The sequence below is a fragment of the Onychomys torridus genome, chromosome 7, assembly GCF_903995425.1.
Source record: "Onychomys torridus chromosome 7, mOncTor1.1, whole genome shotgun sequence".
Lineage (NCBI taxonomy): Eukaryota > Metazoa > Chordata > Mammalia > Rodentia > Cricetidae > Onychomys > Onychomys torridus.
Window position 1 is genome coordinate 64,405,998 of NC_050449.1, and position 13,585 is coordinate 64,419,582.

Below are 13,585 nucleotides of genomic sequence, written 5' to 3' on the forward strand. Positions count from 1 at the left end.
TAGTGCTGTTGTGGAATATTATCTTAAGGTGTGTTACTTTTATGTTGCATTTGTTTAACTCTGTGAAGCTGTGTTACTATGCCTCTGTAAAACACCTGATGGTCTAATAAAGAACTGAACGACCAATAGCAAGGTAGGAGAGAGGATAGGCAGGGCTGGCGGGCAGAGAGAAGATATATAAGGAACAATCTGGGAGAAAAGAAGAGATAGCCAGAAAAGGAGGAAGATTCCAGGGGCCAGTCACTCAGCTACACAGCAAGGCACTGAGTAAGAGAAAGATTTACAGAAGCAAGAAAATGGGAAAAACCTTGAGACAAAGGGTAGACGGGATAATTTAAGTTAGGGAAAGCTGGCGAGCAACAAACGAAGCTAAGGCTGAGCATTTATAATTAAGAATAAGCCTCCATGTGTGATTTATTTGGTAGCTGGGTGGTGGGCCTCTCAAAAGAGCCAAGACCCGCCCAACAACACAGTGCCATGTGGTTACATTCTTAAAAGGAGCCCATATCACTTAGAGATGCAAACTGAAATAGGATAAAAGTCATGTTTAGTGTCTTAAGATTTCTTTAAAATTAACTGAGGAATTGGAGTTGGCCAGTGTGCGGAAGATAGTTGAGAGGAGCATGGCCAGGAGTTGATCATTGTTGAAGCTAGGCAGTGGGTACTTAGCAACTCATCATGCTATTTTCTCTATCTATATTTAAATGTTTTCATTAAATGTTTTAAATATGGATTGAGTTCAAGACTGTTTATAACCTATATTCATAAGGATTTTCATAAGGATTTTAGTGGAATTATGTATGAACCAATCAAGCTAACATAATTAATCATATTCTGCTCCAGTTCCAATGAATGATTAATTGATTTTGAGTATGAGGGTAAATTTTGAAACTATAAGTCATTCGGGAGTCTCAGTCAGCAGCTGTTGGATCCCTCCTTCCTGCTCCTTTGTGTGGCTTGCTAACTACTTAAGGAAAAGAATTATTTTCTATTAAACATCAGGGGTGATGGTTAGGTTACCCACAGAAAGCTTACAAATCCCACTTTGGAATAAATGTTAAGTAAGTAGCTCAGTACAGTAAGCTGGAGTAGTCATCTCTCTTGTTTAAGTAATAAGGGGCCCTGGTAGTACAAATGTTTCTTTAAAAAGCTGTCTAGGAATTTTCTTTTTTCCCCCCACTATCAGGAGTAGAATAATTTGTTATAATATGGGTTGTTTCATATGAAAAGAGAATTTTGGTGATGCTGAAGGCTGTTTGGTATTGCTGCTAAATTCAGTTACTGTAATTGTCATAGTGTGTTTTACTATTCTCTTTTTAAAAAAAAAATATTTAACTCTTTTTATGTGTATTGATGTGAAGGTGTCAGATCTCCTGGAGTGACAGACAGTTGTGAGCTACCAGGTAGTGCTGGGAATTGAACCTGGGTCCTCTGGAAGAGCAGCCAGTGCACTTAATTCCTGAGCCATCTCTCCAGCCCCAGTGTTTACTATTCTTTTCTCCCACTGACTTGGGCATAGGAGTTTTAACCTTGGGTGTTTCTGAACACAGACTGTCAGATTTATAAATTAAGGTGTCGTATGTTATTTATTTTTCCTAATTTAATTCTGTGATGGTCCTTAGTTTTCATTTTCCATGGGTACCTGAATTAGCATCTTTGTTAACCCTTTCTTCCCCTCCTCACCTCCTCAGAGCAGGGTTAGAGTTCTGTGCCCTATACTATGCATGCATGCTAAAATGTGTGTGCGCCGGTTATTCATCTGTCATTCACGGACAGACGGTTTGAAAAATTATTTAGTTAGCTCAGCAGTTCAGAGCACTGGCTGCTCTTTCAGAGCACCTAGGTTTGATGTTAACCAAGCACTCATATAGTTAGATTTGCCACTCCTGGTAAGTGTGGAGGGAGAGGCCCTGGGTGATCAGAGAGTTGAGAGTGTTGAGGACGGGGCTGAGGGAGGAGGCAGGACCCACTTAGAAAGATGGGCTGGCGTTTTGGAGCCTGGGGCCTATGCTGGGACACTTTGCTCAGCCTTGGTGCAGGGAGGAGGGGACTGGACCTGCCTGGGCTGAGTCTCAGGCTGGGCCGACTCCCCAGGGGAGACCTTGCATTGGAGGAGCTGGGAATGGGGGTGGGTTGGGGGGAGTGCTGGAGGGTGGGAGGACAGAGGAATCCATGGCTAATATGTGAAATTAAGTTAATTATAAAATAAAAATACTATTTAAAAAAAGAAAGAAAGAAAGGGGAAAGAGTGTGTCGAAACAGTGCTTGAAGCAGAGGGCTGGAGTGAGGCTACATGGCATGCACAGTGATTTTAATGGTACTGGATTGGCTGTATGCTGGCTGTTAATAACTAACTCTTTTTTCCCCTGGGCAAAGCTAGGTTTTGCTTTTGATGTTATTAGATGTGACCTCAGCCATTTGGATTCCTCTATTTTTTAAATGGTTGTTTGTTTGTTTGTGCCTGACACTATTCATTTGTGAATGGCTGGTGAGTAAATTAGCAGATGTCATGCTTGGTGGTTCTCCTTAGGATGTTAGCCCAGTAGTCTGGGAGTTGTGAAAGGTTCTTGGGTTTTTAAACCATGAGCTTGAGATCTTGAATGCCTTATAACACTCACACACACACACACACACAGGCTCTTAAAAGAATGCCTTACACTCACACTCAGAGCCCTTGGCACTGACTATTCCTGTTCACTCACTAACTGCATGAGGGAGGTTTGTCCTTCCAGCCCTCTGAGCATGGCATAAGGAGGTCAGAGGACAACTTAGGGAAGCAGGCTTGGTAGTGAGTGCCGTTGGGGCTGAGCCATCCCAGCTCCTATAAAAGGATTCAAAGCAGAGGTGAAAACCCCAAGACACAGCTGAGGATTGGGGGTGGAGCACAGTGGCTTCTTCACATGAAAAGACAGTGAATCAGGTATGAAAGCTACTTTCAACATGGCGGCCAAAGTATGAAGGATGGTTTTGGTTACTGGTTGCAGTAGTAAATACATTTATAGATGACAGAGTCTGTAAGGAAGGAGCTGGTGATCATTACCCAGATGACCTTATAAAGGCCAGGAAAGCTCTTGCTTGGTCTCTCATCTGTGAAGTAAGTATAGCAATATTAAACACCTCAGGGAAGTGTACTGAAGAAAGAGAATGTACGTAAGGCACCTTGCATGCATGCATACCAACCTGTTTTTGTGTGATAAACTGTTTATTGAGCTAAAAACATTTAATTTCCTGGCTTTAAGTCTCTTTTCAAATAGCCATGGGTTGTGGAATATTAATTGAAGATGTGTTACGTTTGTTTATGCTGGAGAATATTTTTTTAATGATACAAAGATGTGTTGCTTTCTTTTATGTTACATTTGTTTGACTGTGAAACTGTGTTACTATGCCTGTCTAAAACACTTGATTGGTCTGATCTGGCCTGAAGGGCCAATAGCAAGGCAGAAGAAAGGATAGGCAGGGCTGGCGGGCAGAGAGAACAAATAGGAGAAGTAAGAGAAAGAAAGAAAGCAAAAAAAAAAAAAAAAAAAAAAAGAGCAAGAGAATGAGGAGGGGAGGTTGTGAGGGGCCAGCCACCCAGCTACAGAATAAGAAGCAAAGAAAGATATATAGAAATAGAAATAGGTATAAGCCCAGAGGCAAAAGGTAGGTGGGATAATTTTTAAAAAGCTGGCTAGAAATAAGCCAAGATAAGGCCAGGCATTTATAAGTAATAATAAGACTCTGTGTATATATTTGGAGCTGGATGGCGAGGCCCCAAAGAGCTAAGAGTAAAGGGGTAAAAAATTCAACTACAGCCATATGCTTAAAAGATGGTGGGTCTGTGGTTAGTCCTGTTATTACCCTTGTCAAGATAGGAATAGTCACGTAAGTTAGGTGTCTCAGTGTCTTTTCCTGATGTAATGAGATGACCTGAACAGAGCAACTTAAGAGAGAAGGTTTAATCTGGCTTACTCTGAGGTGTTTAATACATCATGGAGAAATGTCAAAGTAGCAAGTGTGAAGAAGCAACTGACCATACTGCATTCACAGCCAGGAAGCAGCTGCCCAATCCCCTTTCTCCATTTTATATAGTCTGGGATCCCTGCCCAGGGAATGCTTCCTTCCACAAGCAAGCTGGGGCTTCTCACACCAACTAACAAAGGAAATAAAATCTCCCTCGGGGATGTCCAGAAAGTCCACCTCCCAAAAGTGATTCTAGAGCTTGTCGAGTTGACAACAGGAACCACCACACCAACTTCCTGTTACCGTAACAAAAATACCTGAGACAATCCACTTATAAGGAGGAAAGATTTATTTTAACTCACAGAGTTTTTTTGTTTGCTTTTCCGGGACAAAAGTGTAATTTTGAGCTCTAAATTTTCAAGAGATGAATTGGAGAAAGCAGTCTCTTGTTGATAGCTCAGTAAGTGTTTGAAGAAAATAGAACTAGAGAGCAGGAGATCACAGAAATCCAGAAGGGCATGGGTGTGAGAGAAGAGATGAGGGAAAGTAAGGGGTGTCTGAGATGGGGAGGAACTTGCACCTGAAGTTCTAGGAAGCGTCAGTGGTGAGAGGACCCACTCACTCCTAGGCATGATCTAGCTCCAAACTACAAGTATCAGTCAAAGCATACAAGTTCCCTTAGAGAGGAACAGGTTCTGTTGATGGAGAAGAACTATCTTGGTCTGCTAACTAAAATTACACCAGAACTACAACATGGAAAACCAGCAAGCAGAAAGAGAAAAGGACAATGTGAAAATGGACCTAGGCAGACCTGCAGCTTGGCTCTCCTCTACCTTTCCTTTATTGGGCCATTTTGTTGTTGTTGTTGTTATTGTTTGGTGGTTTTTTGTTTTGTTTTGTTTTGAGACAAGGTCTCACTATGTAACCTTGACTGGCCTGGGACCCACTGTGTAGGCCAAGCTGACCTTGAACTCATAGAGATCTGCCTGCATTTGCTGCCCAAGTGCTGGGATTACCACCATGCCTGGCTGTTACTTGTTTTCTGAGTAAGCATAGTGCTGACCTCAAACTTACTATGAAGTTAACAATGTCTTAGAGCTTCTAGTCCTCATGCCTTTACCTCTCAAGTGCTGGGATTACAAGTTTACACCACCACAGTAGGTATATGTCGTGCTGGGGATGGAACCAGGGCTTGCTAGGCAAGCCCTCTATCAACCAAGCTCCTCCCCCAGCCTTTGGCTCACTAAGTTTTATAGAGACATCTAAGAATGTGTTCCCACTTCCTTTTTCTTGGTGGTGATTAAATAAACTCAACATTTACAGAAGAGCTGGGAAGACCCAAGAGAATATGAGATCTTAGAAGAACAATAAAGCAAAAACTGAGCCCAAATCAAGATGTATTCTAATGCCTGCTATTCAAAGACGAGAGAAACTTGTCCTTCTATCTGTGAAAGAAAGGCCTTTGGCCGTCTGCTTTGCAAATGTCTCTTCCCTTCTTGAGTGGATCACATCACCATCTGCCTCAACAACTCTTCTACAGTCTGGTGCTAAAATTAGTAAGCACATCTCAGCAGATCTGGGCATGGGGGTGGGTGGGAAGAAAAGAAATATTCCAGTGTTCACCCATGGAAAGTGGCTATGCAGCTGGGGAGGAAGTGAAAGCAGTCTTGAGGTCTGGTGTGAGGAATGAAGCCGTGGAGGAACAGAATATTTGGGTGGGAGGAAATATGTGTCTAATTTTCATAGCTTGGTAAAGAAATATTTGGCTGTGAGCAACAAAGAAGGGAAAGTAGCCAAAAGTCTGTAAAAGAAGTCAAATTAAGGAGATGGAAAGGGAAATTTTATCAATGTGTAAAAATAAAGATAAATGAGAAGAAGAAACAATTAGTAAGGCAAGCCAATAAGATCATAAGGTCTAGTTATTACACTAAGTATGAGTGGGCTAGATTCCCCCATTAAAGTCAGAGGCAATTAGTTGAGTTAAAATTTGAAACTGGTTATCTATAGTCTAGAACTACACATACATACACACACACACACACACACACACACACACACACACACACACACACACATATATATATATATATGTCGGTTTTTCAAGACAGGGTTTCTCTGTGTAGTTTTGGTGCCTGTCCTGGAACTCAATCTGTAGACCAGGCTAGCCTTGAATTCACAGAGATCCACCTGGCTTTGCCTCTCAAGTGCTAGGATTAAAGGTGTGTGCCACCTCTGCCCAGCATAAAAAATATTTTTTTAAAGTTTAAATATTTTAAATTGTTGTTGTGTGTGTGTGTGTGTGTATGTTTATGTGTATGCACATTCATGTCATGTCAAAAGTGAGGTTAGGTGGCAACTTGCATTCCCCTCCCACCATGTGACTCCCTGGGATCAAACTCTGATCAGCAGCTTGGCAGCTTACCTGCTGAGCCATCTTGCCCACCCTAAAACAAAGTTGTAAAGAAACTTGAAAGAAAAGTTGACAGTGATGAGCTAAAGACCATAGGACATGATGAAAATGGGGATAATGCCATTGTAGAGTATTTGCTTAGTAAGTATGAGAACCCTAGGGATTTAGGATTAAAAACACTATAAAATGCATAATAAACATTTTGTAAATCAGAACCAATATTATTAAGCTTATGAGAATCAGTGTAACTGCAAATACAACTTAATAAAAATGGAGATTTGAAAATCTTCATCAGGGTTGGTTTTAATATACAATCAACAAACTCACTTTATTTTTAAAAAGCTTTTTTAAAGCTGGCTTGGAACTCATGATCCTTCTGCCTCAGCTCCCAAATGCTAGAATTACAGATGTACACCACTATATCCAGCTAGTAAACTCAGTTTATTTCATATGTATATAGTAGCAAACAAACAAACAAACAAACAAACAATTTTCTTCATATACCCAACGGAACATTGTAAGGACTTGCAATCTACTTGATTATAAAGAAAGTCTTAAGAATTTTAGAAATGACATGTCTTTATGGCACCATTCAATAAAATTAGAAATTATTCTAAAATGACCAAAATGGCTTAACTGTGAATTGAAGAATGATTCCAGATAACCTTTAGTGTAAAGAAAATAAGGCAAACCTTGTAGATTATCTAGACAGCAGTGAAAGAAAAGGTTTCCACAAAAATCCATGTAGGAGAACATGGACAGGCTTAGAAACCACTGTCATCAAAGAAGAATACTAAGGGCTGCTGAGATGGCTCTGTAAGAGACCATGTGTTACCAGTATAAAGACTTGAGTTCAAATCCCCAGTACCCATGTTAAAATCCAGGCAGGACCTTATGTGCCGGTAACCCCAGCATTGTGGGGTAGACAGAGGTAGATCCCAGAATCTAACTGGTGAGCCAGCCTAGCAGAAAAGTGTCAGGCTCAACGACAGACCCTGTCTTAAGGCAATAAGGCAGAGAGCAATGGAGAAGGACATCTGCCATCTTGCTCTGGCTGCTGCATTATCACACATGGGTGCACACACTCACATACTCATGTTGTGGCACCATACATCCACCCACACCACCACACATTCACTGTGCTGGGGTTGAACCAGCCTTTGCTTATGCTACACAAGTGCTTTGAGCCACTCCAGTCTATATTTGCATATGTATTTTAAGAGTATCGCCAGGAATTCAGAGGGATGCCACCATCCACCAAAGTTTTTTCTTGACTGCTAACTGAGCTGTTTAACTTTAAATCCTACACAGTTTGCAGATTGACTGTAAACTTAATGTTGAACAGAGCACGGCTTCTACTGTCCACAGTCAGTGCTCGTAGGCATTCCAACTACCTCAGAATTGTTGGAACTGCAGAGTTCTCGGTTCCTTCTGCTTTTGTGGTAAGCCCTTATTTTATTCATTGTTGTGGCCACATGTCTGTGGCTCTCTCTTGCCTGAAGGGGCTTCAGAACATTTTAAAAATGAGTGTGATATGTAATCTAAAAACTGAGGTTCTAAGACTGTTACATGAAAAGCACAAAATACATGGTTTTACAGCTAACTTTTTCTTTAATTAAAAATAATTAAGAGGGCCTGGAGAAATGACTCAGGAGTTAAGAGCACCGGCTCCTCTTCCTGAATTCAATTCTCAGTGACCACGTGGTGTTTTACAACCATCTGTAATGAGATCTGATGCCCCTTTCTGGTGTGCATGAGGAAAGGTCATTCATATACATAAAATAAATAAATACTTTTTTAAATTATTAAGGACCAGCAAGATTGTTCAGTAGTTAAAGCTACTATCAAGCCTGCTAACCTGTGTGTGATCCCCAGGACCCACTAGATAGAGGAGAGAACCAATTCTCAAAACCCTCTGACCTCTACATGTGCCCATCTCCTACAAATAAATAAATACAACTCTTAAAGTTATGTTGGGTGTGGTGGATCATGACTGAAATTCTGAAACTCAAGAGGCTGAGGCAGGACAATTACCTTGAATTCATGGTTAGCTGGTGCTAACCAATGAGACCCTGTATCAGAAAAACAAAAACTCATTCTAAAAGAAGATCATGAAACGGGAAGGGAAATTATAGGGCCTGGGAAGGAAGAAGAGAAGGGGGAAGAGGAGTAGAAAGGGTGAACAGGATGAGAATATAGTACATACAAATAATGAGAATGTTGTAGGGAAATCCCTTGGTGCAATTAATATATGCTAATCAAAAATTTAAATAGCATATTACCTAGACAAAAGCCTCAGGTTATTGCTACAGAATCAAAATGTAAAAAATGATACATCCCTAAAAAATGTGGGCCAATGTCATTTATGAAAATAAGGGAGTTGGCAGGATGGCTCGGTGGGCAAAGGTACTTGCCACCAAGCCTGGTGACCTGAGTCCCATCCCTAGAACCCATGTGATGAGAGGAAAGAAGCTATTCCTGAAAGTTGTTCTCTGATCTGACTCAGGAGTTGTGGCATAGACACACACACCCATGTACACAATATAAATAAGCAATTCATAAATAAAGAAAACAAGTACAAATGTTAAGATCTTACCAAATAATGCCCAGTAATGTAGTAAATAGTGCATTGCAGCTGTGGGAGACTTTATTCCAGGAATGCAAGTGTGAGCCAGCATTAGAAAATGCATATGTTATTTTTTTTCCAGAGCTGAGGACCGAACCCAGGGCCTTGTGCTTGCTAGGCAAGCGCTCTACCATTGAGCTAAATCCCCAACCCCTGTATGTTATTTTTTAAAATATTTATTTTTATTATTATTTGTGTGGGTGTTTGGCCTGCATGTGTGTCTGTGTGCCACATGCATGCTCTGGGTCTACAGAGGCCAAAGGAAGGCATCATATTCCCTGGGACTGAAGTTGCAGATGATTGTGAACCACCATGTGGATACTAGAAAGAGAGCCTGGGTCTTCTGGAGGAGCAGCCAGTACTCTTAACCACTAGGCCATCTCTCTAGCCCTATTTTGCTTTTAATCATTTTAAAGTGTGTGTATATATGTGCGTGTGAGTGCATCTGCTCAATGTGAGTGCCAGCGTCCATGGAGTCTGTAAGAGGGTATAGTATCCTCTGAAGCAGAAGTCACAGGTGACGTGGGTGCTGGGAACTGAACTCAGATTCTCCGCAGAAGCAGTGCATGCTCTTAACTCCTGAGCCACCCCTCCAGCCCTTCTATAATTAACGAAGAAAGAAAACATATACTATCGAAGCATTTCCTAACTTTTAGCAGCAACAACTAGTAAAAATAGAAATTCCCTGAAATACAGTAAAGTTCATTTGCCAAAACCCCCACAAAGCCCTAAACAAAAAAGTGTACTAAGCGGCAGATCATTAAAACTGTATTGAATCAAGACAGAAGCAGTAGTGCCTACCATGGGCATTACTAGTTAATGTCATCTGGGAGGTTCTGACAAATCCAAGAAGGTGAGGAAATAGAATCGACAGAATACATAGTTTTCATAAAGAGATGGTTATCCACCATGAGGTCCTAGTAAGAGAAAAGGCAAATGGAATTGACACCTGTGTCACATGATTTGATATGATTGACAAATACAGAATAAACAAACTCAAAAGGCACTCTATGCATGAACAATAAGCCCTATGAAATAGAAATAGAGTGGCTTCACTCATAATAATGACCTAATACTTTAAAAAATGAAAGATATAGAAAAATATATAATGTCTTGTTGAACATCAAGCAATGTCTGAACAGATGCATAGCACACAGTGTTCCTGAACAAGAAATCAGGTAAGAAAAGGCTAGTTCTGTATTTATCTCTATGCTTATCTGATGCCCAGGTAGAAAATTAACAGGGATTATAGACAAATTAGGTAGTTACCTAACATTCCACATGAAAGGCTGTGAGTATACCACAGTGTCTATATGCAAGTGAGGGTTTTGCATCCAACCTGACCTGTGATCCCAGCACTGAGGAGGCAGGAGGATTGCTGTGAGTTTGAGGCCTACCCGACCTACACAGTGAGCTCCAGATCATCCTGGGCTTCAGTGTAAGATTCTGTGTCAAAAAAGCAAACCTAACCAAAACAAAAAGATGCAAAAATCACTTGTGTAGGACGAAAACAGTAACATCAATGCTGAAAGCTAAATAATCCCAGCGTACACTTTTGGTTTATGATAAAAGTGAGATCATAGCTCTGCATTGAAAAGCAAATTCACTTTAACACACGTTGGCTTCCTTTTTATCCAGTTAGAAGAAAATAAAGTTTGGCACTTTATCCTCGTACCAAATACAAAAATAAATTTCAGATGGATTAACGCCTGTAGGAGATGAAATTTAAAAAAAAAAAAAATCTCAGAAGAAAAATCTTTATTTGGTATAATTTGTAATTCAGTGGAAATAGAAGTTTGAACCAAGCCAGTTAAGCTATGTAATACTTATTTTCTGGAGTTCAAAAAACCAAAGACAGAGTCAATTACTGTTTGGCAAATAATACAATTAAAACCAAGAGTGGAGGGCCTGGAGAGATGCTCAGCTGTCGAAGAGTACTTGCTCTCATGCAGAGGACTGGAGTTTGGCTCCCAGAACCCACACTGTGCAGCTTTCAAATAAATGCCTTTGTCTCGTTTCACAAGTTTTTCTTGTCCTGTTGTAAAACACTTGAAAAGGAGAAATTTCAAAGACCCACACCAACAAGTCTGGGCTAGATTAGTGTTGTCCCAAATCTGATGAGTTCCCTGGACACTTATTACAACTCCAGGGTCTGGATTGATAGAAGGCTTGCCTACATGCATGAAGCCCTGGGTTCCATCCTTAGTACTTCATAAACTGGGCATGCATGGTGACACACTTGTGATCCCAGCACATGGGAAGAGGCAGAAGGATCAGGAGTTCAAGGTTATGCTTGGCTACATAACAAGTTGGAGGATAGCCCCGGTGCTATGAGCAAAACAGACAGCCTTGGGAAGAAGGAACGAGATGTGCTGGGGGCTGTCAATCATGTGCAGACTGCTGGGATTCCTGAAGTGTGTGCTGTGGGAAAAGGTTGGCCAGCAAATGGTGACTTTGGGTATTGACTTCCCATAGTCTTCCTTTGGCCTGTCTGATGCCCAGTCCTGTTTCTGTGGAAGAGTGAGCTAGCTTGGAGCTGGACACCCTACTTTGCTACCCCACAGATGCATGAGACCAACGAAGCTTTTGTGCTATTTGCAACAACCTGCCTCTGACTCATAGGATGTCGAGTTGCCCTGACTCTCCTCACAGGCCTCAGAGCCCAGCTACAGTACCCCCAGGGTACCCTCCATCTCTTTTTCTCACAAGGAGAAGCACAGACAAGCTTTTGCCAGAATGGTAATATGCCAGTGTGTCTCCTGGGTGGGCTCATAAATCAGTGCAGAGTCTCTGGAGAGCGGCACATGTAATCACTGCTCGAGCCAGTGTGTCGCGTGTGCGATGAACAGATGTGGCTGCATTATTCAGTCTCCTTTGACTTCCCTGCTCGAATGTACTTTTTAAAATGTGGGGTTGATGAGCGCACCTCCCCCAGGGAACATAATCCACCACCAACAGAACGGGCACCCAAATTTGGATACACCAAGAAGGAGTCTCAAATGCCTAGGTTAACCACTTGCCATGTTGGATTCCTATGGAGTTCTCAGCCCAAAATGTTATGACGTATGTGTCACTTCAAAGTTTTCTTGCTAAAGATGAAATAATTGCTAATTATATCACCCTGTGAAATTTACATAAATGTCAGAAGACATGGTGCTGTAGTAGAAATGTGTTTGTTTAATTCTGCTCTTTATTTCCTTTTTTTTTTTTTTTTGCCCATCATGTGAAATGTGGTGTTTATACACAAAGTGCACAAAGTGTCTGTCTATGCATGGTTTGTAGAAGGGCTGTCGCCATGAACATCTGCATCACCACCACAACCTAGAGATGAAGCCGAGTACTGCTGGCTCCTGGGGCACTGTGTTATCCTTTCTCCTTCCTGGAGGGGCTAGAGCCTCACAGTCATGGCAGCAGTTTGCTGCTTCTGCTTAGAGTTCTACCATGTGTCTCTATTCCTGACAGTGTGTGGTGGTTTAAAGTGTGAATGGCCTCCATAGACCATAAGCATTTGAATGCTTAGGGAGTGGCATTTAGGAGGTGTGGCCTTGTTGGAGGAAGTGTGTCACTTGGGGTAGGCTTTGAGGTTTCAAGTGCTCAAGCCAGCCCAGTGTCTCTCTTTCTCCCTGCTGCCTGTCGAGATGTAAAACTCTCAGGCACTGTATCTGCCTGCATGCGGCCATGCTTCCCGCCATGACTACAATAGACCTCTGAACTGTAAGCCAGTTCCAGTTAAATGTTTTCCTTTGTTGCTCTGGTCCTAGTGTCTATTCACAACAATAGAAACCCTAACAGAGACGCAGCAGTTCAGCTCCACATTTACATCATACCACATTTATGGTATTCCTGTGAAAAAGCTAGGAATGTAGCTGGGCGGTGGTGGCACACGCCTTTAATCCCAGCACTCGGGAAGCAGAGCCAGGCAGATCTCTGTGAGTTCGAGGCCAGCCTGGTCTACAGAGCTAGTCCAGGACAGGCTCCAAAGCTACAGAAAAACCCTGTCTTGAAAAACAAACAAACAAAAAAATTGGCCAGAAAAAAGATAGCAAGGAAACATGGAGAAATTGACTTAATTGTAAAAGACATTGTCAATTAGAATAATAAGTCTAAAATGGCTCTTACATTTGAACTTATTTGTGTAGATTAACATCTAATCAGAGACAAGTTTGAGAAATTGGGAAATTTTAAGTGTACTATATACTTGAAGATAACTGTATAACAGTGTTTAAACTTAGTTTTTATATTTCTTTTAAGACATTTTACATTTACTCCCTGTGTGTGTGTGTGTGTGTGTGTGTGTGTGTGTGTGTGTGTGTGTGTGTGTGAGACCAAGCACATGAGGTCAGAGGACAGCTTGCTAGTGTCCATTCCCTCCTTCTGCCATGTGCGTGCCAGGGACAGAACTCAGGCTTGGTGGCAAGCACCATTACCTGCAGAGCCATCTCACTATCCCCCATCATATATTTTTAAAGCTCACTGTATAACAGCAAAACACACCCTCTTTTACATATAAGCTTTATTTAAATTTATGCATGACTCTTTGTGCAATTTTAGCTTCCAAATAAGGCAACCATTGTGGATAAAGAATAAAGTTTATTTATTTTTTGCCA